The sequence below is a fragment of the Adiantum capillus-veneris genome, chromosome 5 (genome assembly GCF_014529385.1).
Source record: "Adiantum capillus-veneris isolate H3 chromosome 5, ASM1452938v2, whole genome shotgun sequence".
NCBI classification, from domain to species: Eukaryota; Viridiplantae; Streptophyta; class Polypodiopsida; order Polypodiales; family Pteridaceae; genus Adiantum; species Adiantum capillus-veneris.
In genome coordinates, this window is record NC_140935.1 from 133,156,761 (window position 1) to 133,180,123 (window position 23,363).

At 45.0% G+C, this 23,363-nt stretch overlaps 1 protein-coding gene across 2 annotated transcripts in view; it reads left to right on the forward strand.

Moving 5' to 3' along the window:
- The first annotated feature begins 13,766 nt into the window (after positions 1–13,766).
- The window catches only part of LOC147458133 (uncharacterized), a 65,183-nt gene continuing 55,586 nt past the window's right edge, over positions 13,767–23,363 (forward strand). For both annotated transcript variants that reach the window (XR_015188019.1, XM_086511762.1), the window contains exon 1: positions 13,767–13,992. The gene's annotated coding sequence lies outside the window, so the exon portion shown is untranslated. The remainder of the gene's footprint in view (positions 13,993–23,363) is intronic.

The window sequence follows — 23,363 nt, forward strand, 5'->3', positions numbered from 1 at the left end:
TCAACTATGAGATGAAGAACATAGCCAAATTTTACTTTTGCCAAAATTAATACCAAATTAAGATTATAATGATAAGTTTTAAGATGAAAAATCATAAAAATTTAGTGCAGTTTTAACAAAATTTTCATCAATTGAATATAACTTCTCATCAAAATAAGATTTTGCATAGATTTCAAGGTGTATGGATAGGAAAAAACTTATTATAGCAAGAAATTGAGCTGCAAAACTTAGTTACGAGACTAGTTTTTTGTTATAATCAAAAGACCAATATCTTGAAAATGCTAACAAAGAGGAAAATTTTGGCCTTTCAAGGCCTCTTTCATTAACATGATGAGGTTATGGGACAAAACCTAAGGTGTATAATGTATCTATAGGTCAATACCCATCAACTAAGCATTTTTCAAGAGTTCAAACTCATAGGCATCTTGTAATTTAAGCTCATTTTTAAAAAAATGTAGTGCATAATTTCTTGCAAAAAAAACATTGCTATGAAAAACTAATGAAAGTGTGTATATAAATCTCCCAATTGTGTCCATATGAGCTATTTAAATACAAATAAGTGAGATGAACGGAAAAATCCAAAAGTGGACTTTATTTTAAGGCTTATTTTTTATAAATAAAAAATCATAATTACAACATGCGCAGTTTTTGGGTACGCCATAAATCACCAAATGTGGTTTGCATAACCATTAAAAATTATCACCTTATGTAATGAAGTCATAGATCTAGTATATATGCATCATAAGACATTGTAAATTTAGATGAACTAAATGTTTTTGTGATCATTAATTGAATTTGTGAACGTTGCATATTTGACCCACAAGACTTTATATATTTAATTATAGTTACAAAGGATTTTTTTCTCACATGACAATTGCAAAAATATCAAACACATATATAAGTAGTTACAACGGATTATTTCATGCACCCTGTTCATTTTTTTCTTAGGTGAGAGTACGAGTTTTAATGAAACAGTGAATCCTGTTTTGCGTAGTTTCTTTTCATGAGTGTAGTTACTATTGAGGTTATGATCAAAAGTAAGGGATTATAATTTCTATGATTACTTTGAATAACATTTTATAAGTTTGCAAAAGCATTTCTTGAGATGTATTCTAAATTTCATGTACCATTTTATTTAAATTCGCAAAAAAAAGGACACTAAAGTGTCCTTTTTGGTACCAAACTAGTGTTAAGATCATTACACTCTCTCACTAAGAATGGAAGGCTCTCACTTCCATAAGAATAAAAAGGAACCTTGAGCACAGTTCGGAGCACTCATCTTGAGCAAAGTTGAAACATGCATTCCGCTGCACCTTACACGTTCCTTGCTCTTCATCTTCTTTAACCTTGCCTCTTCAAACCTTAACAGAACCCAATCACCAGGTGATAACAACAATTCACGACGGTGACAATCAACAACATTTTTTTGCTTTGCTTGAGTCTTCTCCAAGGCAGCTTTAATTTTCTTGTACATTTCATTCATGTTCTCAACATATCAATCTGCCTCAAAGATCTTGTCCTTTGTATGAAAGATGGGAGGAACCTTTTTGCCGCCTTCAACAATCTCAAAAGATGCCTTTCCAGTCAACGAATGCATTGTATTGTTGTATGCATACTCAAGCATAGGCAAATATTGTTCCCACTTGCCCTTATTATCTGACACACAGCATTTCAGCCGGTCCAAGACAGTAGAATTAGCCTCTTAATTCTGAATGTCCATCAGTTTGTGGATGAAATGAAGATGAGAACCTGAGTGTAGTGCTCATGTTCTCAAACAATCCTCTCCAGAACAAACTTGTCATGCGAGGATCACAATCACTGACAATCGATTATGTCATACCACGGTACTTGAACACGGTGTACATGAATAAACGTGCCATCTGATCAGATTTTATCTTCTTCCTAACAGGGATAAAATGGGCTTGCTTGCTGAACCTGAAAATGATGGTCCATTTACCATCATTCCCTGTCGGCATTCTTGGAAGATCAAAGATAAAGTCCATAGCAATGCTTTCCCATGGCCTATCCAAAATCTGTAGTGGTTGCAACAACCCAGGTGCCTTTTGCCTGTCAAACTTGACCTTTTGGCAAATCAGGCTTGCTCGCAAAAAAGGATCCACATCTCTCCTCAAGGTAAGCCAATAGAAGAATGTCTCTACCGCTTTAATTGTCGCATCAATACCACAATGCCCTGCATACAGGGGGGACATGACTTTCTACCATGACCTTTTGTCGCAATGGCCTAGTGACACAAAATCTGCCATGCATCATCATAAAATCATCTCTGAGGAGGTAGTGCTCATGATGTTTCCTTTCTTGCAACTGTTCAAAAATCCTTGCAAAATCTTCATCAGTAGCATACTGTTCCTTCATATCATCAAGCTCATAATGATAAGGAATTGACACAACTGAAATTTGTGGCTTTCTTGATAACGCATCAGCCACAACATTCTTCTTGCCTTCCACATGCATGATTTGGAAGTGAAACATAGAAAGAATTTTTTCCGATCACATATGCTTTTCGGATACCTTTGACTGTGTCAAGAAGTATCGCAAGTTCTGATGGACAACAAAATCAGCACCTGAGAGGTAGTGCTTCCAACTAGAAAGCGCATGACTCACAGCCAAGAGCTCTTTCTCATAGACTTGCATAGTCTTCTCTGGCCCTTGCAAAATTCGGCTTTCATAAGCTACTACCCGTCCATCTTGCATTAGCACTGCTCCGATGCTACTGCCACATACGTCACACTGGACCACAAATGACTTCCTGAGATCTAGCAAAACAATTACTGCATTTGAAGTCAACTTTTCCTTTAAGAGACTAAAATCTGAAATCTCTTTTTGGGTCCATCTGAAAGTGGCCTCTTTCTTTTGCAAAGCGTGAAGAGGTGATGCTATCTCTACAAAATTCCTGATAAACCTTCTATAGAAGAATACAATCCCAAGAAACTTTTGACATCGTGCACAATCTTCAAGTCTGGCCATGTCTTAATAGCTTCGACCTTTGCGGGATCCATTCTGGCACCATCCTTTGACACTATGTGGCCAAGAAAGTGGATCTGTTCCAAGAAGAATTCACTTTTCTTAGGATTGACAAGTAGCCTGTGCGTAGCTCTGCAAACAGAATGGTCAAGTGACACCTATGCTGCTCTTCATTCTTTGAATAGACTATCATGTCATCAAAGAATGTCTCAACAAACTGTTGATGCGAGCGGAAAATCCGGTCCATCATTCTGTTGAACGTGGAAGGAGCATTTGTTAAACCAAACGGCATCACTAGTAACTCATAAAGACCAAATGTCGTTCTAAACGCAGTCTTGTGTACATCCTCTAGCCTTATACGAATCTGATGGTACCCACTCTTAAGGTCTATCTTGCTGAAAATTGCAGCACCCTCTAAACGATCAAGAATATCATCAATCCTTGGAATAGGAAACCTATTCTTGATGGTATTCTTATTCAACGCATGGTAATCAATACACATGTGCCATGAGCCATCCTTTTTCTGTACTAGGAGCACTAAGGAGCAAAAGGGTGAAGAACTAGGCTGGATCAGACCCTTCTCTAATAACTCCTCAACCTGGCCCATAATCTCTTTCTGCTCCGCCGCACTAACCCTGTAGGGAGGTCTATTTGGTCGGCTACACCCTGGCGCCAAATCTATTCGATGATCATCAAGTCTCTCTGGCGGCAATTGCGACGATAATGAATTAGTCACTAAACTCTTGTAAAAATACTGACCTTTCTTTATCTAACACATATAAATTTAACTGACAATTATCAGAGACATCACGTGAAAAAATCAAGTACACAAAAAGATGATTCTTTATTACAGAAGTGATAGTCAAAGTAGATATAATAGGGACAGACTCTCCTTTAAGCTTTACATCCAAAACATGAGTTTTGCCCCTATGCTGAAGGGTGATTGTCTTGCCGAAGGCATCCAGCACACCATGTACTCTAAACATCCACGGAATTCCCAAGTAGCGCATCTCACCCTTCTAGTGGCATGATATAAAATTCTTCTATGTCTACATATGACTGAATATGCAGACACAACTTTCCAATGATGGGAGTAACGCACTCTCTGCTATGTACCCCATCTCTTCAACTCGGATGCCTAGCTTCATAGCTAACTCTGGTGAGATAAAGTTTGCTTTGGCACCTGGATCAAAGAAGATGAGTGTCGTCCGATCTCTAACTTTACCCCATGCTCTACATAACTTGTTGGCATCTGTATTGGGCCAAACTTGTCGTGGGTTAAGGCTTCTTACCTTTCTGGTCATCTTTATCATCTGAGTCAGCTGGTTCTTTCCTTTGTGGACAATTGGTAGCAAAGTGACCACATTGCTCGCATATAAAGCATTTGTTTTCATCCATTAAGACCTTCTTTTCCTCGAGCGACTTTCGCACAATAGGCTTCCTTTTCTGTTTCTTTGCCTACGCTACAGAAGCCCCGGCTGAGTCCTTATCCTTGTTGGCCTTTTCTTACCCCAGTAACGCTTCAGGAGCCGTTTTTACAATGGGCTTCTTCGCTGGATTTTTCTTCTGATACCCTCCTTTTTCGTTGCTCGGAAACCCACTGTCCTCTCCTTTCAACAAGGCAAGACTAGTGTTAACAACTTGCATGAGCTCGGTGAGGGTAGCCACTCTGTTCTTAGTACAATAATCTCGAAGCCCTTTAGGCAGCCCACAATAGTACTTCTCTATCTTCTCTGTCAATGGCACAAATCTGTAGGAGGTCACTGAGAGTAACGCTTTACAAAACCTCCGATTGTACTCCAGCAAGCTCTTACAACAAGGAGACGAAGTAAGCTAGTGCCAATCTGTCATGATGTCGGCTTCAAATTCAATTGACAGCCAAGCAGATGCAAACATTTGCTTAAAGTAGACCCATGTGGCGGGTGCCTATTCTTGCATTAACAATGTCATCCACCATGTAAGCGCATTGTCTTTCAAGAAAGTGGCAGCTTTCCTGACCTTAGAGGCCTCTGTAAAATTCCCTCCTGCATAAGCTGTATCAAACTGTTGGAGGAAATTAAGATCCTTTGCCTTATCTTCAAAGCCACTGAAAGTGCTAAACAACTGCACCACCTTTGTAAGCTTTCGGCTTTTCCAGTGCCCCCAAATTGTCATAAGGAATTTTTTGCAACATGGCCATTGTAGTAGGGATCATCAACACGTCTTGGCCATTAACATTTTGCGTCATAGGTGCCAGATGTGGCTGCTGTCCAGAAAAACCAGCCATGCAAAAATGACCCTGTGGCACCCAAATTGGACCTGGTTGCTCTGAAAACCTTGTTGCATGCGATGCTACCATACATGGGGTTAGGCATCATGCCTTGCATACCCCCAAAAAATGTTCCTGGCATGTACGGCTAGCTTCTAGGCGCATAACCATCCATACTCTGGAACATAGATCCACCCCCAAAATACCCAAGATGTACCGTGGGTGGTGGAAAAACTTGCTGCATTGCCTGGTGACCAATTCCCTATCCATTTAAGACAACATGCGGACGTTGAAAGATGGCAGGCGGAACTGGCATAGCCTATGGAATAGTTGTCCTAACCACCTGTTCAAGGATGGAAAAAACCTGTTTTGGAGCTCTTGACTCCGCAACATGCAAGTGCTCCCTATCCTAGTGGGACACATGAAGTACTTGGGCTTGAGCCTCAACAAGCTCTGTTCGCTGTGTAGGTTGCCTATTTTGTTGTGGCACTGGTGGCACTTGCAAGAACTCCATAAACCTTGGGTTCTGCACCAGTTGCAAAAACACATTCACCACGGCAACTAACTGAGTCTTGAACGCGTCATCCTCAAGTTGCCCACTTATAAAGCCCTGTACGGGAGGAACATTCACATCAACAGGAGGTACAGACAGGCGTGGCCATGAACTCTCGCAAACCTTGAATACTTTAGGAATTTCCTGTTTGTTCTTTGAAGAGGAGCCCTCTTCCATTATACCTTTCCCTTTGTCGGCCGTAGTGTAATCCTACGTTCCTGTACTCTGCGTCTTTACCCAAAACCACCGAGGCTCACTCCTTGAGAAAAAAGTGATTTAGTCCCGGCAACGAAACCTTGAAAAACGGGCCCGAGCTTTCACCCAAAATTCTTTACTTTAATTTAGATTTGCACAGACATAGAGAACTTTCCAAAGGTAACTTGCGATGGGAATTAACACTTAAAGCACACACACGGCTCAGAAGCTAGAATGCTCCGAGTAGATGCTGACAACCTGTAGGCCCCAAAATTGGCGCCCCTTTCGATATTTCTTTATACATTAAGAGGGTAAATTACAAGAAGAGTCCTGGGAATTCTTTACCTGTATCCAGCTAGATACCACCTGTTATGGCAAAATTTCAACAGCATAATAGCCCCAAAACTTGCCCAAAACCAATTCCCCTGCTGGAACTCACTTCCACTAACATACGCTCTCTAATTCTTGCCCAAAAACAATAAATTCAGCACGCTGTATTTACTGGTTTTTGCCCTGTTTTCAGTCCTAAAAAGTCATTGCAACTATCCTCTAACAATGGGGCACTGTTCCTAATGGTTCTGGCATATGTATAGCTGAAAATCAGTTCAAATTCAGTGCAAAACTAGCGCTAGAAACACACCTGTACGGTGAGGTTATCACCCTCATCGGTGCCTGCTTTTGGAGCAACAGTTAGCTACTCTTGTTCCTGCTCAGAGAGGCTCTTGCCTCAGCAAAAACGCATACGACCTCAAAGCTATACATAAGTCAAATAAAGAGCCCTCTTGTGGGGCATCACATTACTGCACGTAGGGGGGAGAGAGAGCAGTGTAAGGTGTGCAGGACATGACTTCTTGCACTACACTATACATGAGAGGAAAAACTTGCAGTCGATAGCTCTTAGCCTGTGACAAACTTGCAAAATGAGACTCTCCCAACTAGAAATCGAGCGCCTCTTCTTCTGCATGAGGAAAGTGCACGAAAAGGTGCCGCTTGGCACATTTACAAGAAATTTCCCGCTTAAAAATCTCCCGACTGGTTGCCCAGTTGACTTTGCAACAGACTTCTATAATGTTCCCCTTGTCATTCTAGAGGGAATGACGCAAAAAGGTTTTATGGTCCAAAATAGCAGTTTCTTAAATTTTAGGGGATGCTTCTGTTGGACTCCCACTCGTCATCTGACCATCTATCCCCACTGGGACCGCATCCAAAAATGCAATGTAGCCTAGCTTTCGGGTACTTTCCTTTGGTGGCCCCACCTTGGCACTATGCCTTTATTGAGTTCACTTCCTAGTATCCACCAACTTGCTAATTGCGATGGGGGGACCTACATGATCTTGAGCCGATCCAGACATCCCTTTACTATACGAGTTCCAATGTCGACCAACTTTCTGTCTGTGGGTGAAACTACCGTTCACATTAGCCATACAATGTCCGATCATTTGCAACTTGAAAAAGAGGGTCTGAAAAATTAAGCAAAAATCATTGGAAAGAAACCAACAACTAAGGTTAGCAATTGCCACGTCCTCGTGACATAGTTAACAGTTGCCACGTCCTTGTGACAGAAATACCTGATGCATAGCGTGCAAGGTAGTTCCCTGTCTATTTAGATCAACATTTAGGCGCCCATAGGTGACTGGCTGAACTAGTATAGCTTAAGGAATTGGCATCCTAGCCACCTATCATGGACAGAAAAGGTTTGCCTTTGAGCCTCCTACGACCTCACAACATGAGAATTCTCTCTCCTGCAGGGATACATTTGGGACATGCCCATGAGCCTTATCAGGCTCTACTGGATGAGAATGTTTCCTTACGTTCTCTGACACTGGATGAACTTACAGAAACTCCATAAACCTCAAACTACATCAATCGGCTTAACACATTCACAACATCTATTAGCTATGTCATGAACACGTCCTCATTTAGTTGCCCAATCATTAGCCCTTGAACGTACTGTGGCGCATTCACATCAATAAAAGGTACAAATAGTGGTGGCCGAGAACTTTCACCAACCTCATGCACCATACGAATAGCTTGTTTGCCCTGTATGAAGAACCCTTGGGGGATTCACTCTATATACAAAACAGGGCGCCACCTGCGAGCGGACAACATTGATAAAAACCCTATATACGACTCATATTAGGGAATATGATCCCCCTTTCTACACTTATACGACAATCAATGAAGAAAACTATCATACCCCTATCTTACATATAAAATTTAGGTCTCACATGATCTACCTAAGTAAAATTAGTGAAAGAGTGTGTAGCATAGTGACTAGCAATGTACTAAGGAACCACTTCTATTGATAACTAGATGTACCCTCAATGTGTCTGAATTTGACTTTCAAACAATGTGCCCATTCAGTCTACACTTTGGCTACTCGTCCAATTATGACCCATCCAAAGTTGGTGTAAATCAACCCTTGAGCTGCTCCAAATCAGCCCTTATCTATGATCGGTTTGATGCAAAATTTGATGTGTGACCTGATAAAAAACTTCCTCAAAATTCGTCCAAGTTCTAGTGCACACCGATGACCAATCGTTACAAATACTCAACTCGGGTTAGTCCCCCCCCCCCTAAATATGATACCCCCCTCCCTTATTTTTAAGCTTGGGAGATAAATTATTGGGGACCTCCCCCTAACTTATACGCTTATGTAACTTGTAAAAAAAACCCCTCCTTTGCACTTACGTGGTGCGGTAAGTTTTCCATGGTGAATCCCCCGAGGAAGAACCCTCTTCTCTAATGTCATCCGTCTTGTCAGCCATAGTGGAATTCCAAGTACCTGTACTTTGTGTCTTTGTCTCTCACTTCTTGAGGAAAACTGAAGCAGTCCCGACAACAGAATGTTGAAACCGGCCTATAGCCTTAGTAAAGGATGGTAAAACTTGAGCTTTCACCCGAAAATGAGTTGTCTAACTACCGGAACGATGACTTTGACGACATGGTATTGGTGGTCTCTTACATGCAGGCTGCATAGACAACGTGTCCATATAAGGCATTATTATTGCCTCATTGTGATTATCACGGTTTATATTTGGTTTCAGTGTGCTCCAACCCCTCATCATGCATTCAGTATTCTCATCCCTTATAGAGTAACTTTTAGAGGTAGCTATTTTCCTACTCGCACACAGTGTACCATGTCTTCTGAATGGTCTCCTACTCATCGGTTCAATTTGAGCAATGCTCTCCAATTCATCCCCTCTCGTTGGTGATGCAAGCATGGTTGAACCCAATCGTGATGCAAAGTTGGTGGATGACACCGGACTCGTCAACATGCATACCTTTCATGACTTGGAAACGCACTTTTCTGCACTTGAAAAAAATCATGCTACATTGAATGACTACCTGACCAAGCTCACCGCCATGATTCTCACCTATATGCATATTCACTCTACATTTGCTTCAAGCATAGCAAACTTGTTGCCTACAAGGGGTCCCGTGCCAACTTCCAAGGGACACACCCTCTACAGTGGTTGCTTCTCTCTCTCAAGAAGCTATCAGGGATACATCCTTGCTCACACCTTTCCGCTCGAAAGAGCTAGCTACCTTGCTCAAGAATATGATGAATACCTTCCTCAATAATTGGGATGATATTCACCACATGCATCATGCGGCTCACATGGTCACGTCCACGCATAGCAATCTCACACTTGATAACAAGGCCTGCAAGTGATGGAGGGTGTTTACCCCATTTACTCCTCCAAAGACTTTGACCAAATGTGAGACTGCATTCCAAAAAGAAATACTACCTACCGATGAGAGGGTACAGAGTTGGAAAGCCTACGATAAGTGTATGATGAGGAATTGTAAACTTACTTGATACATCTCTCATTACCAAGATTTTTTCCTCAAACTTGAGGGATTGGATGGTGTCCAGGGTTTTATACGCGGTTTGGATCCTAAGAGATCGTCAACATTTGACTGATTTGTGTGGCAACGAACTTATAGACCACATGACCTTGTGCGGATGCATAGTTCTATAAATGGCCACAAAGGGAAAAAGCGCCTCAGGGCAAGAGGACTCTTGCATGCACTCAGATTCCCAACGGCAAGTGAAAAAACATCTCTATGGATTTTTTATTAGGCCCATAGTTGCAAGGGAGCACAAACGGGGATGAAGAACGGACATGATTCTCCTTTTCCGATGACAATATACTCACAACTATCACAGGGAATGGGGGCCAGAATGGCAATTGGGAACGGGGAACAAAAAAGCTGACTCCAAAATGGTCATTCCCTTCTTACTATGAATAGGCATCTCTTCCATCATAGGTCATGACTCGTAAGGTTGATTAATAGGTTGACTAAAACATGTAAATTTATTTCCACTAAATCAACCATAAATACCACCGAATTCGCACAACTATTTGTAGATAATATTTAACGGCTTTATGGCCTCCCAAGGAACATAGTAAGTGATTGCGATCGCAAATTCAATAGCCCTTTTGGAGAGTTTTTTTTAAGAGATTAAGTACACAACTCGAATATATGTTTTCTGTGAGTGTGTGTTTTGGAGGGGGGGGGGGGGGGGGGACCAAAGAAAATTGGAGGTAAATCCGGAACGTATTCGGGAACGTGTGTGTGAAGAATTTGTAAGGTGCAGCGGAAGTGAATGTTGAACTTTGCTCAAGATGAGTGCTCCGAACTGTGCTCAAGGGTTCCTTTTACATACGGAAGGGAGAGCCTTCCGTTCCTTTAGTGAGATAGTGCAAATGATCACAAACAAAGTGGATAAACACTATGATTGAAAGTGCTGAGAGTGAGAGAAAGAGAGATAAGAATACGACACCAGAATGTAGTCAAACCCTCCTCCAAGAGCCCCCCCTCTCTATGGCAAGAGAGGTCTATGCTATTGATTGCACAATCTGGTACAATGGTCTAGATGCAATGGACTTGCCAATGATGTCGATGACAATGATGACGGTGACGGGACAAGTTGAAATCTGAAAATGCTAGGGGTTGAAATCTGCAAATCTGCTATCTGCTGAATTCTAACACTGTGTTAGCGAGGACGGAGATGGCGACGACGCGACGACAATGCGCTGAAAATGCAGATGAGGAAATCTGCGAACAGCGGGCTGAAACTGAAAACGTAGGCTGATTTGATCGTGCGACGAGGATCTGCTGGCGGGAAGGAGAGAGATGCAAGGTTTGGGGCTCCTACTGCGGAGTCTAAGTGTTGAAAATTAGAAACGCTGAGGCAATAGGCTGATCTGACGCCGAGGAACTACAAAACGCTAGAGGCAATCTGCAATTGCAAAAATGCTAGGCCTAATGTGGTCTGCAAAAACGCTAGTGCTATTCTGATGCTGTTGAAAACGCCAGGGCTGATCTGCAAGAGAAAAACGATGGCTGGTCTTGATGGCTGAAAACACTAGCTAGTCTTGATGGCTAAAAACGCTAGGGGTTCGTGTCGGTCTTGTTGAGAAGGTGCACTGCAAGTGTGGTATCTGCTGCCTCTTCTGCAAGAAAGTGCTAGCGCTAGCTTTTCTTGTATACTAACTTAACCAATTTGCCCTACCCAGTTTCCCAACAAAGTCACTTAAGTGAAAAATGGCTAAAATAGGGAAAATGGGTTTTGTGCATTGTAAAATGCTCATGATGGCTACTACTGAAATTTTGATGATCATGTTGTTTGCAACCAGAGGCAAGCAATTTACTGCACCGACTTCATAGATTCACCTTGGACGGAGGTCGGAGAGCCTCGTTGGGAGCTTCACAGCAGCCTCACTATCTGGTTTGTATGGCAAGCCGGGTGCAGTAGAGCTATAGATGAACGGATGGAGCCTTCGGCGGAGACAGTTCTAGCGATATGGATAGAGATGATTCACACCCTCAGGGGACAATACGATCGCATCCGGGGGACCTCGGATTGCGCGGAGCAGCGGAGCCTAGGTTCTCCTCAGTGGCACTATCACCCACCTGTGTGGCTTTCCCCCCCACCCATTGCATGATATAGCCCATCAGGATACCCATTTTTTGTTGTACATTCCGATAGTTAGGGGAGAGTCTCCTCTTCTATCTAGCCTCTTGTACTCTATCATGGACCCGGTGGGTAGTTTTCTTTTTATAACTAATGGAAGGATCTTTTTGTGGAAAAAAATTAAAAACTAAAAAAATTCGAAAGAACGCCAAAAAGCCAGAATCGTTTGTGGAAGACCGCTGAGGGAAATCGAAGGTGCATACAAGCAGAAATGCGGCGAAGGAAATACTTGGTGCAGCGACATTCCCGAAGCAGATGTCTGACAGTCTCATCAGTAGTGGAGCAACCGACGCAACAAGAGGAGCTAATATGACGTGCCGCAAGGAGTGTTCCAAGTGAAAGAACTCCTAGCAAACAACGCCAAAGAAACAAACGCTCCTTAAGAGGCAAGCGAGACTTCCACATTGCAGTAAGAGCCTGCCTTCACCATTGATCGGATTTGTGTAAATCCATGAGCGCATTATAATGATCAGCCAGCCAAGATTCCTGCATGAGAGAAGGATAGATATGGCGAGCAAAAATTGCATTCAAAGAAGAGTCCCATAAATTCCAATCCTACATATGGCATCCACCGGCCAACGACGAAATAGGGAGAAAAACATCCAGCATATGCCGAAGCAAGCTCCAAATCTGACAATAATGTAGGCCCAACCCAAAGTGTGATGCCGCTTGAGAAAAGGTAAGCGAATTCCAGATGAATCCACCACATCATCCACCGTGCGTATGCCATGACCAGAGAGGAAGTAGGCTTGACGAGGCGACTGATCAACCAAGGTAAAAGAAAACCCCCTACTCCAATGAATGCTTTCCAAATGCAACAAATTCCCATCTACTTGCTGCTTGCCATGCCAAGAGAGATGATCCGTAACAACTTTCCAAGCGGAGAGCAAGCCAGATGTGATCAAGCAACCACGAATATTACTGACCATCTTGCCAAACACAGTCTCCCAAAGGGAAGTCTCCCAATGAACAAAGGCAGGAGTAGCAACATGTCGACATAGATCAACAACCATAACTATCCATGGCTGAAACTGCAATGCAAGAGTGGGCAATAACATAGCCTTCCTTGCCAATGGATGGCAGCGAAGGTCCAAAATATTCAACCCGCCAAGATGCTTTGTAGTGCAAAGTTTCTCCATTTTGCTAACAAACAGAGGCCTTTCTTATGAGAACTGGTGCGCCACAAGTGAGATACAATAATAGACACAAAGCAATGAGAGGTGGAAGTGAGGCCAGTGCAACAACGGCAAGTAAAACTGAACATACTTTTCATGACGGCACACACATACACACATCGAATTCAATTTTTGAGATCCCTAATTCTAATTCTTCACACATACATCCCACATTTACCCCCCCCCCCCCCTCTCTTCCACACACACACACACACACACTCATGTCACTTATATTCCCTTAAATTATCTTGGATTACTATAGTCTTCACTTGCTTTGATCAAACCTAAATATTCTCATATATTAACTATGATCTATTTACTAACTACTATTATGATGCTTTATACTATTTCCCCCTCTACGTGTTTTCTATTTTTTCATCTCTCTCCTCTTCCATTTTTACCTACCCCCCCCCCTTGCTTTGCTTGGTAATAAGTGTGCCTAGACTGGGTTTACTTGTTAGCACTCCTCAAGACTTCCTACCGTATTAAGTGGAAACTACCTACTATAATAACTCTGCTTGGATTTGGTCCATCGTGTGGGAACCCCCCTGAACTACCTATCTTCTTCATGAAGAGGGTACCACCCAATGTAATTGCCACCTCTCTTTCTATGTAGCTACTCTCTCCCCCCTTGTGCTAAATCGATGGCGGGCTCACTCTACTCCTTTGATCCTGCTGCTAAACATTCAGTATCCTTACCTTAGTCTATGTACCCTATTTTTATTCGTACTGTGTGTATCCAGCTCTGTTCGTGGGTTCCTTTGTAGACTTGCAACATATTATGCTCATATCGATGAAGCTTGGAGGATGGCACCCAACTGGAGTCCATTCACTGGTCGCTGCTTTATAACTGGTGAGAGACCTTTTATTCCCTCACTTAGCCTTCCAATATTGTTTGTGAGGGAGTGTGTGAGAGGTTTTCTGTGCATCCTTGCTGTGGGCAACATTGTCGGCTGTAGACCAAAACTGGTCGAGAATACTGTTGCGTCTCAGGTTTCATAAGGAAAATACCAAGACGGGGGTGCGAGAAGATCTGTGCGTGAGAATAGAGAATGGTTGGGGCGGTGGGCTGCAGAGCTGAATGTGAGGTTGGGATGTAGCAATTAGGGTTTGTGTAGAGGGTGCAAGAAAGGTACCTCTCTCTCTCTCTCTCTCTCTCTCACACAGACACACACATACACACACAAAAAGCAGTGTCTGTGTCTCTAGCTGATGCCCAACATCTGCTGCAAGTAGGGGGGAAGCCACTATAAACCAGCCTAGTGCCCACTGCTACCCCTTGATGGGCAACCAGCCACTGAAACATGGAGATCCGACGGGCCTGACGTGATGCCCATAGTCTCGCCCAGAAATCCTCTAGGAAGGCCTGTGAGAGGCCCCATCTTCTAATGCTCTGCTGCAGCTTGGATGGCTGCCCGCCGTGACGTCAAAATGTATCTCCCCAGTCGCACTGTGTACTAAAAGAAGGAGATGTCAGAAGCCCTTGGTGAAGCGAAAGGGTCCTCCCACATCCACTTGCCTGGGTCCCACTGAAGTCGTGCCAGCGGTCGAGAGCGCCATAGACCCATAAGCGCCAAGTCGTGTCAAGCTCTCCTGGATCCGGGTCTATGTGCCACTTTCGTGAAGCAGCACCCACAACTCTGATCCTCTAAAAAGTACATCGCTCAATCAATGGAGACGACTCCTCCACTCTCTGCAGCCTCCCCTGAGCCCCTATCTCAAAGAAGAGACAAATCCCCTCCTCGGTAGATGCTCTGACTGCAATGAAAATCTCTAGCTGTGTAAAAGCCCCCATCCATCGAGGGGCCGTCTGCTCAAATGGCTCCTCCCACTGTGCTGTAAGGGCTGTCTGAATCTCCTCTCTCATAGTCTGTCCGTCCCGAAAGTGACTCAGCCTCTCCATCTATATTTCCTTTGAAAGTCTACAGAAAGCCTGCCAATCCCCAAAGTTGCGTGCAGGGCCATCAACCATGGGTCCCCATGCTAGTCTCGTCCTGGATCCCAACATATGTCCTTGCTCTGTGCGCACAGAGGGACTCCATATTAAAAACTGTCGTGCTCTCTCCTCTATGCAAGATGGCTGTCGGTGCTGTAGGCCAAGGCGAAGCAACTCCCAAGCCCGTAATATGCTCAAAGCAAACGATCCTCCCAGCCTCTGCTCAGGCCTGTCCTCCTCATCTCAGTGAAGATCGATATGGTCTCTGGTGCCCAAATACCTCCTACTAGGGAGCTCGGGCTTGAATCCACCTAAGTAAGAACTCCTTCCATGGCTCGGCACTGGGAAGAAGCCCTCGCACAATGAGCTTCCCTAGCAGTGCTCTACTCTGATATATGCGATCAATGATGCCAAGACCCCCCTTTGCCAGGGGTAAAGTGATGACCGACCAAGCTACTTTGGCCCGGGCACTGGGGCAGACTGACCGTCTCGCCCTGACCAAAGGAAGCTCCTGATCAACCTCTAAATCTGTCTGATACAAGAACTAGAGAATATCCAACATGAAGTGATGTACCACATGGTAGCCAGCAAAACTTGGTTGGTCACCACCACCCTCCCTGCTAGAGATAATCTCGCTGAGCTCCAATATAGAATCTTCTTCCGTATGCACAGAAGAAGTGGAGCAATCTGCTGCTCGAGAGATAAGTCCAATCCAACTTGACAACCCAGGTACCATACAACAGTGCTAGGGGGTATCCAACAAAATCCGGGGTCCGGGCTCCACTCGGGAGTGGGAGACTCACTGACCCAAAAAGCAACTGTCTTGCGCCAATTAATGAGCGCACCCGAAGCCACACAAAAGACATCCAAGGCCTGCTCCTCTCTCGACAGATTGGCCTACTGGCCATGCAAATAAAGTCCTATATCATCAGCAAACTTTGAGTCCAACAAATCCTCATCCTGAATAGGTAACTGCAGCCCACGTAATCCAACCTCCTCTGCAGTCCAATACATACTCATGGCCTTAGCAAAAAACAAGAAGAGGAAGGGGGCAGCCCTGCCTAATTGAGCGAGTCATCTCAAAACTCGGCCCTCGGCCGCGTGCCATCAGCACGTGCTCTGAGTAGTGAAGTATAGAGCTGCAATCCCTCGAATCCAGCTAGGCTCAAAACCCATACGCAACATAGTGCCCTCTAGAAAGCTCCAGTCCACTCTGTCATAGGCCTTCTCAAAGTCGCGAAGAAGAACAACCAAATCTTCACCAAGCAAGTGAGCTAGTGCAGTAGCCTCCCAAAATATAAAAGTGTTGTCAAGGATACTACGTTCCTTGACAAAACCAGTCTGGGTATCATGGATCAACTCTCCTAGGAGGGGCTGGATCCTCAAACTCAAAGTCTTCGCTAAGACTTTGTATATAGCGTTGGGGATCGTGATAGGCCTCCACTGCCGAATGTCATCAGATACTCCCTCCCCTTTGGGGAGAAGAAAAATCATCCCCTCCGAGAAACTCTGCGGCACCACCCCAGTGTCTAAAATATGTTGAAAGCCTCTGCGTAGGCCTGGTCCCAAGATACCGCAGTGCGGCCTATAAAATGCAGGTGGTGTCAAACCATCCTCTCCTGGGCAGCTTCTACGTGGGAGTACCCTCAAAGTCTCAATAAGCTCGTCCTCAGACGATGGTTGTGCCAATGCATGTCTCATACGATCTGTGACTCTCCTCTGGATATGAGCCCAAACAATCTCTCTACACCTATCTCTCTCCTCAGACGTAGGTGTAGCACTCAGTAAATCTCTGTAGAAATTGGTAGCAATCCATCTCAGCTCCTCAGGCTCAGCTGCTAGTGATCCATCGTGATGTGTCAGTTGTCTAACCCCTGTCTGTGCATGGCGGGGTCCGATAATCTCAAAAAACTCTCCAGAGACTGGTCCCCAAGTTGTGCCCACTGTGAGGCCTGGCGGTGGTAGTAGAACTCATATCTCTTCTCCTCGATCTCGCTAACCTCCTGTATGGCTTGCCGCAACTGATCCTCTAGTCGGGTGCTCTCAGTGTGCTGCTCCTGTAACCTCTGAATGGCTGCTAGGCTGCGCCTGAGTCTCCTCTCTCTCTCTCGTGAGTCTCTCGGAATCTAGTCAAAGCTCTCATGTAAAAGAGTGCTGAGGGCCGCAATCCCCTGGGCACACTGCTTTGCTGCATCCACATCTGAGTTCTGGCTAGACTGCCAAACACGCTCTATCTCATCAACAAGGCTCGGGTCCGTGAGCACTTTCTCTGGAATCCGTAGCTGCATGCTAGGTGCTCGTTGTTGCTCCTCAAAAGTAAGAATCACCGGGGCATGATCCGAAAATGCGCTGCCAGCCAGGATTCCTCTGGTCCCACCCATCTCCCCAACAAAGTCTCCTACATAGAATCAATCAATCCTAGACAGGTTAGTTCCTCCCTATGGACGGTCCCGACTGAGAGAAACTCAGACTGTCTAGAGATCGTACAAAAGCCTCATGCTGCCATACATCCGAGATCGGCAAAGTCAAACACAATCTCTCCCATGCACTGTCACATGACTGCCCCCAATCCTATCTGCCAGATCCTCTAGCATGTTGAAGTCCCCTCCACACCAGTGGTCCACCTCAGGTAATGCATCCAAAATCTATGCCCAGAAATCTGCTCTAGCACTCGCCTAATTAGGTGCATATACATTGAGAAACCCAACGAGCTCCCCATGTATCCTCAACGTTGGTGCAACTAAAGTTAGTCCGAGCTGGAAAGTGGTCTATGCTACGCAAAGGCTGCAGGCAGGTGCAGTGCTGAAGGCTAGAGCATGTATGGAGTCCCTAGGCAGACTGGTGGCAGTGGGAATGTATGTTTAAAGCGGCTTTTTAGGCCAAAAGGCTCAAGATAGGTCCAGATGGGATAGCAAAGGTGTCCGAATTGCCAAGTCAGTGCTCTAAAATGTGGTGTTCAATGTGCTCTAGAAACCGATCCAAATGGCTCGTCAAACGGAGCCCCGGTGTGCAAGATATTGCAGTTCAAAGTTAGAACCCGACGGAGAGGGCAACTGGGGACAGATGGCTCGAGTGGATGTCAGCAGATAGATGTGTAAAGCTCAAATTATGGAGGATGCTTGTCTTCTTGGATTGCCAATCAGAGCTCTGGATAGGAAGTTATGGCCATTAGAAGTTTTTCCGGGGGCCAATTACGGGCCAAGTCGACTGCATTGGAGGATGCGCCATCTAGCATCTTTTTGGCTTTGACCAGGCCCTGGAAGGTGGAGGACATCATGTGACGATAGCACAAATCGACGGCCCGTCAATTGGATGCTCGGTCAGCAGGATACAGCGGGATGAAGTCGGGAGGTAATGTTAAGGAGGGGATTGATAGATGTTTTTTACCTTTTTTGCGGCCTCGGATAGTGAGCTTAGAGGAGTCAGAAGACGATGAGGTTTAAACGGCCTGGGGCCGACCCAATGAAGATCCGGCACGGCTTGGCCGCTCAAGCTTGCGACCATCGAACAAGATATGGGAGCCGGGGGAAGAAGGCCCAAGAAGGAGGTTTTATGTATACCTTTTTGGAGGGTTTTTGTAAGCTTGAGAGGCTTGGGAGCCCAAGGGCTGCCACGTGGCGGTAAATAGCCCCATAGGTGCATGTTCAAGTCAGTGAAGCAGGTTATAAGGCTGGGTGCGTATGCCCTATCAACTACCTCATTTTTGTGCTAATTTTTCCGATTTAATGCTTCTTTTAGTGCTAGGCTTCATTATGGCTGAGTCTGCCCTTGATCTCCGGAGTCATGACAGAAACTCAGCACGCTGAACTTTGTGTTGATGTATGCTCATGTGTGTGTGCGTGTGGTGTGTGTTGTGTTGGGGAGCATATGTTAGTACCTAGTTCTACACCCACTATTGGGCACTGATGACGTTAGTGGGGATGTCGTGGTATTTAGTCAATACTATGCATGGTGGAGCTGATGGTTATATTGTCTTGTGGGTGACTACCATGGGTCTATACCTTGCACTTTCCTTCAAGGGTGAATCTGGGCTTATCCTGGATTCATCTAGGTATAGGTTATAAGGCTGGGATTGCATGCCACTTGAGGCCTGTGCAAGGGGGAGAAAGCTCCTAGGAGGGCCGGCTATGGCACAACTCTGTTGGGCGCTGCGCAGGCGGCTCCTGGGTGTAGAGTTTGGCGGTTTTGGTGGCGATGGCTAGCGCGTGCCACTGGCGCCCCCGTGTGGGAGGTTGGCGGACTTGGTGGTGACGTGGCGTGCCCGTAAGGGTCCAGTCCTGCGGCCCTTGAAGGCCCATTTTTTGAAGGCGAGGGAGGAGGTCGCTAATGCCTCCCCGGCATGAGATAGGGGGCAGTCTCGTGAGCGCGAGAGAGAGAGAGAGAGAGAGAGAGAGAGAGAGAGAGAGAGAGAGTAGCTGGGCGGCACGAGCCAGGTCAAATGCAAAGGGAAGTTCCAATGACATGAGGGAAAAAGAGAGAGTTCAAAGGCCGCCCAAGAGGGGCCGCCGTGTGTACAAGGGGTGGGCGGGCCCATTTCAAGGCCAGGCAAGCAAGAGCAAGGGTAAGGAGGATAACTGGGTCGGGCAGAGCAAAAGGCCACCAAAAGGCAAAGACCATGAGCAAAGAGAAAGAGAGAGAAGGCAGGTCAAAATTAGGTCAAAGGGGCAATCCAAGGCTAGGCTCCCCAAAGGGTAAAAAATAAGGGAAAAGGAAAAAAATAAAAAATGCCTAGGGGCACTAGCGATGTCGCTAGTGCACCCCCCCTCAAGTGCAAAGAGAGTAAAAGAGAGCAGATGAAGCTAGAGGCGGCTACCTCCTCCCAAAGCTACCAAATGTGGATGCAAGGTGGACCAATCAGAGCCCAGATGCCCAAATTGAAAGGGGCGTCTCTATATAAACCATTTTTCATGCTTTTTGCCAGAGTAGGTGTCACAAAGTGATGACGTGACGGATAGTAGAAACCCTAATTTCTGCCAGAAACCCTAAAATTTCTGCAAACCCTAATTTCTGCCAAAAACCCTAATTTTCAGAAATCGCGGAGGCGGAGTATTATTATTATTATTATTTTTTTAATTTTTTGGGAAATTTTGAGCGATGCAAATCTCAGCTTTTCACTTTGATTTGGGAGAAAGAAAGAGAAAAAGAGAACTTGCTTTTTACTGACTCTCATTGAGAGAGAGAGAGAATCTGCTTTTGCTTTGAAGCTTTTGGGGCTTTGCTTTTGGGCATCCCTTGTAACCTTTAAATTAGTGGTGAGGGCTTCACTTCTCAGAGCATCTGGACGTAGAGTCTGAGAGTGAAACCCTAACCGCTCTCTTGTACTTTGATGATTGATTAATATAAAAAGAAATACCGAAAGGGGCGCCAGCCTTTGGGGCCAATATCTCTAGGCACGGAACTCCGCCGGGCCAGTGCAAATCTATTGTGATCTGTGAATTGTTTTGAAGTGGTTATTTGGTGCTGTCGCGGTTGATTCTTGACTTGGAGTGTCCAAGTCTGTTACAGTGGTATCAGAGCACAGCCGATTTCTCTTCTACGGGAAATCGGATCCCCGAATTTTTTTTTCCGCGGCACCTATGGCTTCAGACAATGATCAGTCAACTCCCTCTGCATCGGGAGATGCGGACTGGGATCACAACGAAGATTCAGACAGAGAGTATGGCCCGCCTAGGCCTACTCAGGCGGAGCAAAGAGAGATGGAGCGTCGTCAATTGATCGGCGATGCAACAAAGATGATGCTCAATTTTGCCAAGGACCCGAAGATGGCAAAATATATGAACCAGACCTCTTTGGAAGAGGTACAGACGGAGTGACAGAGAACCACAACACCACTCCCGAAACCCGCTCTCAAGAAACCTTCTGCCTCCAAGAAAATATACGGAGAAGGAACTGTAGAACGTGGTTGATGCACGGATTGCTCAGCTTTTTGACGCGCAAAAGAAAGCCAAAAAGCACGGCAAAAAGCAGAAGAAAGGCACTGACTTCCCAGGATATTTGGGTCGTCGATCGACATTTGACAAGGCAAAGAAATTGAAGAAGCGCGCAAGTTTGAAGACCTACCCAGTTCTTCTTCTTCTTCTTTTGACAGTTCTTCTAGCTCCTCGGATTCGAGCGAAGAAGACAGAAAAAGCAAAAAGCGAAGCAAGAAACAAAGCTTCGGAAAGGGCAAGAAAAAGGCAAAGAAGGCTACATCTCGCCCAGAGACTGACAGTTCTTCTGAGGACTCGTCTATAGACAGCTCAGATTCCGATGACGGAAAGTTTTATGCGAACAAGAAGAATTTTTACAAAGCCAACCAGTATGACTTTCTCGAAGAAAAAAGCAAGAAAGTCCGAGAGTTTAAGGAAGGTGGCCACTCGATCAAGTTTGATACTTTTCAGGATACTCAGATGCTTCGAAGGCTTTGTCTTTTATTCGGCAGTTTTACATCGCTTTCGCGGAAGGACGCTATTCAGAGCATTCCAAGATTCAGAGAGCTACCTCTTACCTTAAGGGGAATGCTCGTACTTGGTGGTCCACGCTTCTTTTAACAAGAGTGCGCCAGTTAAATGGCTGAAATTTAAGAATCTTTTTATTTCTTCTTGGTTGACGCAAGAATATGAACGAGATGTACGAGCTGCTTGGAACCATCTTCGGATGACCAAGAAAGATACAATCAATGCTTATTGTGAAAGATTTTGGAACTCTTTTCTACCCGCCTCTTCATTCAAGAAGATCTCGTTCAGAGAACAGATTGAGCGGTTTACCTTGGGTCTACCTACAGAGATCCGAGATCACTGCTTGGAACAAAAGTCAGCTTCTATTCAGGAGTTGATGAGTCATGCAAAGCGGGGCTTTGCCATTCACTCTGGTAGTCTGACCTACCCCACAGATGAGGCCATGACACAACGAGCCGAACAGACTTCTGGGAATGAAAGTAGAATGAAAAAGAGCAACCTAGAGAAAAAAAAGGATGCACGATCCAAGCTTACTCCTGAGGAGAGAGCTCGCTTCATCAGAGAGGGGAAGTGCTTTGGATGCGGGGAACATGGACATATCTCCGCGAAGTGCCCTGATAAGGCACAGAAAGAACAGAATGATAAAGACGACGACAGGTCTAAGAGTTCGAGAGCAGCTGAGGAATGTGGCAGAAAAGGCAGACAGAAAAGCAGAACTGGTACCACATGGCGTGGGACCTGCACCGAATCTAATGAATGAAAGTACAAACTTTGCCGCTTTCGAGGCAAAGTGAAGGATCAGGAAGCTCTTTTGAAGGAGCCAAGGCCAACTTCTTTTCACTTGGAATTGGCGGCTCGATTTGGAACTACGCCCGACAGACTGACGCCACAGGCGGAGGTAGTTCGACTGGCACCCGGATGGGATGTTGCCATTACACCGAGCATTGGCAAACTTTGTTTGCAATGACAGGGGTGTTCAAGGCACGCGAGTGACGTTCTACTCGGGATCCCTTGGTACCACAAAAACTACTCCGTGGTTGACTATCGGGCCGAGAAAGCGACTTTGATAAATGAAGGGCTTAGAGATTGTACTTGATGAACTTCAGTTTTCTTACTCATTCTTTTGGGAGAACTGAACGATGGATAAAGGTTGAATATGTTTTGACCTAAAGAAAAGAACGCCAAGATTTTTTCTCCACGCTCATGCCGATTGCTTTTGAGAGGGCTTGAAGATCATACCATTGATTTGATATCTAGAAGCACGCCACCGAATCGGCCACCTTATCGTGTGAGCCGAGTACAGAATGAAAAGATTATGAACCCAGTGAAAGACCTCTTGGAAAAGGGTCTTGTCCAGCCTAGTACTTCACTGTATTGCTCTCCAGTGTTGTTGGTTTTTGAAGAAAGACGGATCTTGGAGAATGTGCATCGATTATAGCACTCTCAACGAAATCACCATCAAGAACAGATTTCCGATTCCTAGGATCGATGATATACTCGACAAGTTACAGGGATCCTCGTGCTTTAGCAGGATTGACTTGAAGAGTGGATATCATCAGATCAGGATAGCGCCAGGAGATGTCTACAAGACAGCTTTTCGGACGACTTTTGGGTTATTTGAGTTTTTGGTGATGCCTTTTGGCTTAACCAATGCTCCTGCGACATTTAACTGGATGATGGACAGGATTTTTCGAGAGTACAGGCTATTTGTTGGCACTTTCTTTGAAGACATCATTGTTTTCTCCAAGAATGAGGCAGAACACAGAGATCATCTGCTTCAAGTCTTTCAGGCATTACGAGATCACACGCTAGTGATTAATGCAAAGAAAAGTGAATTTTTTCCTACCAGAG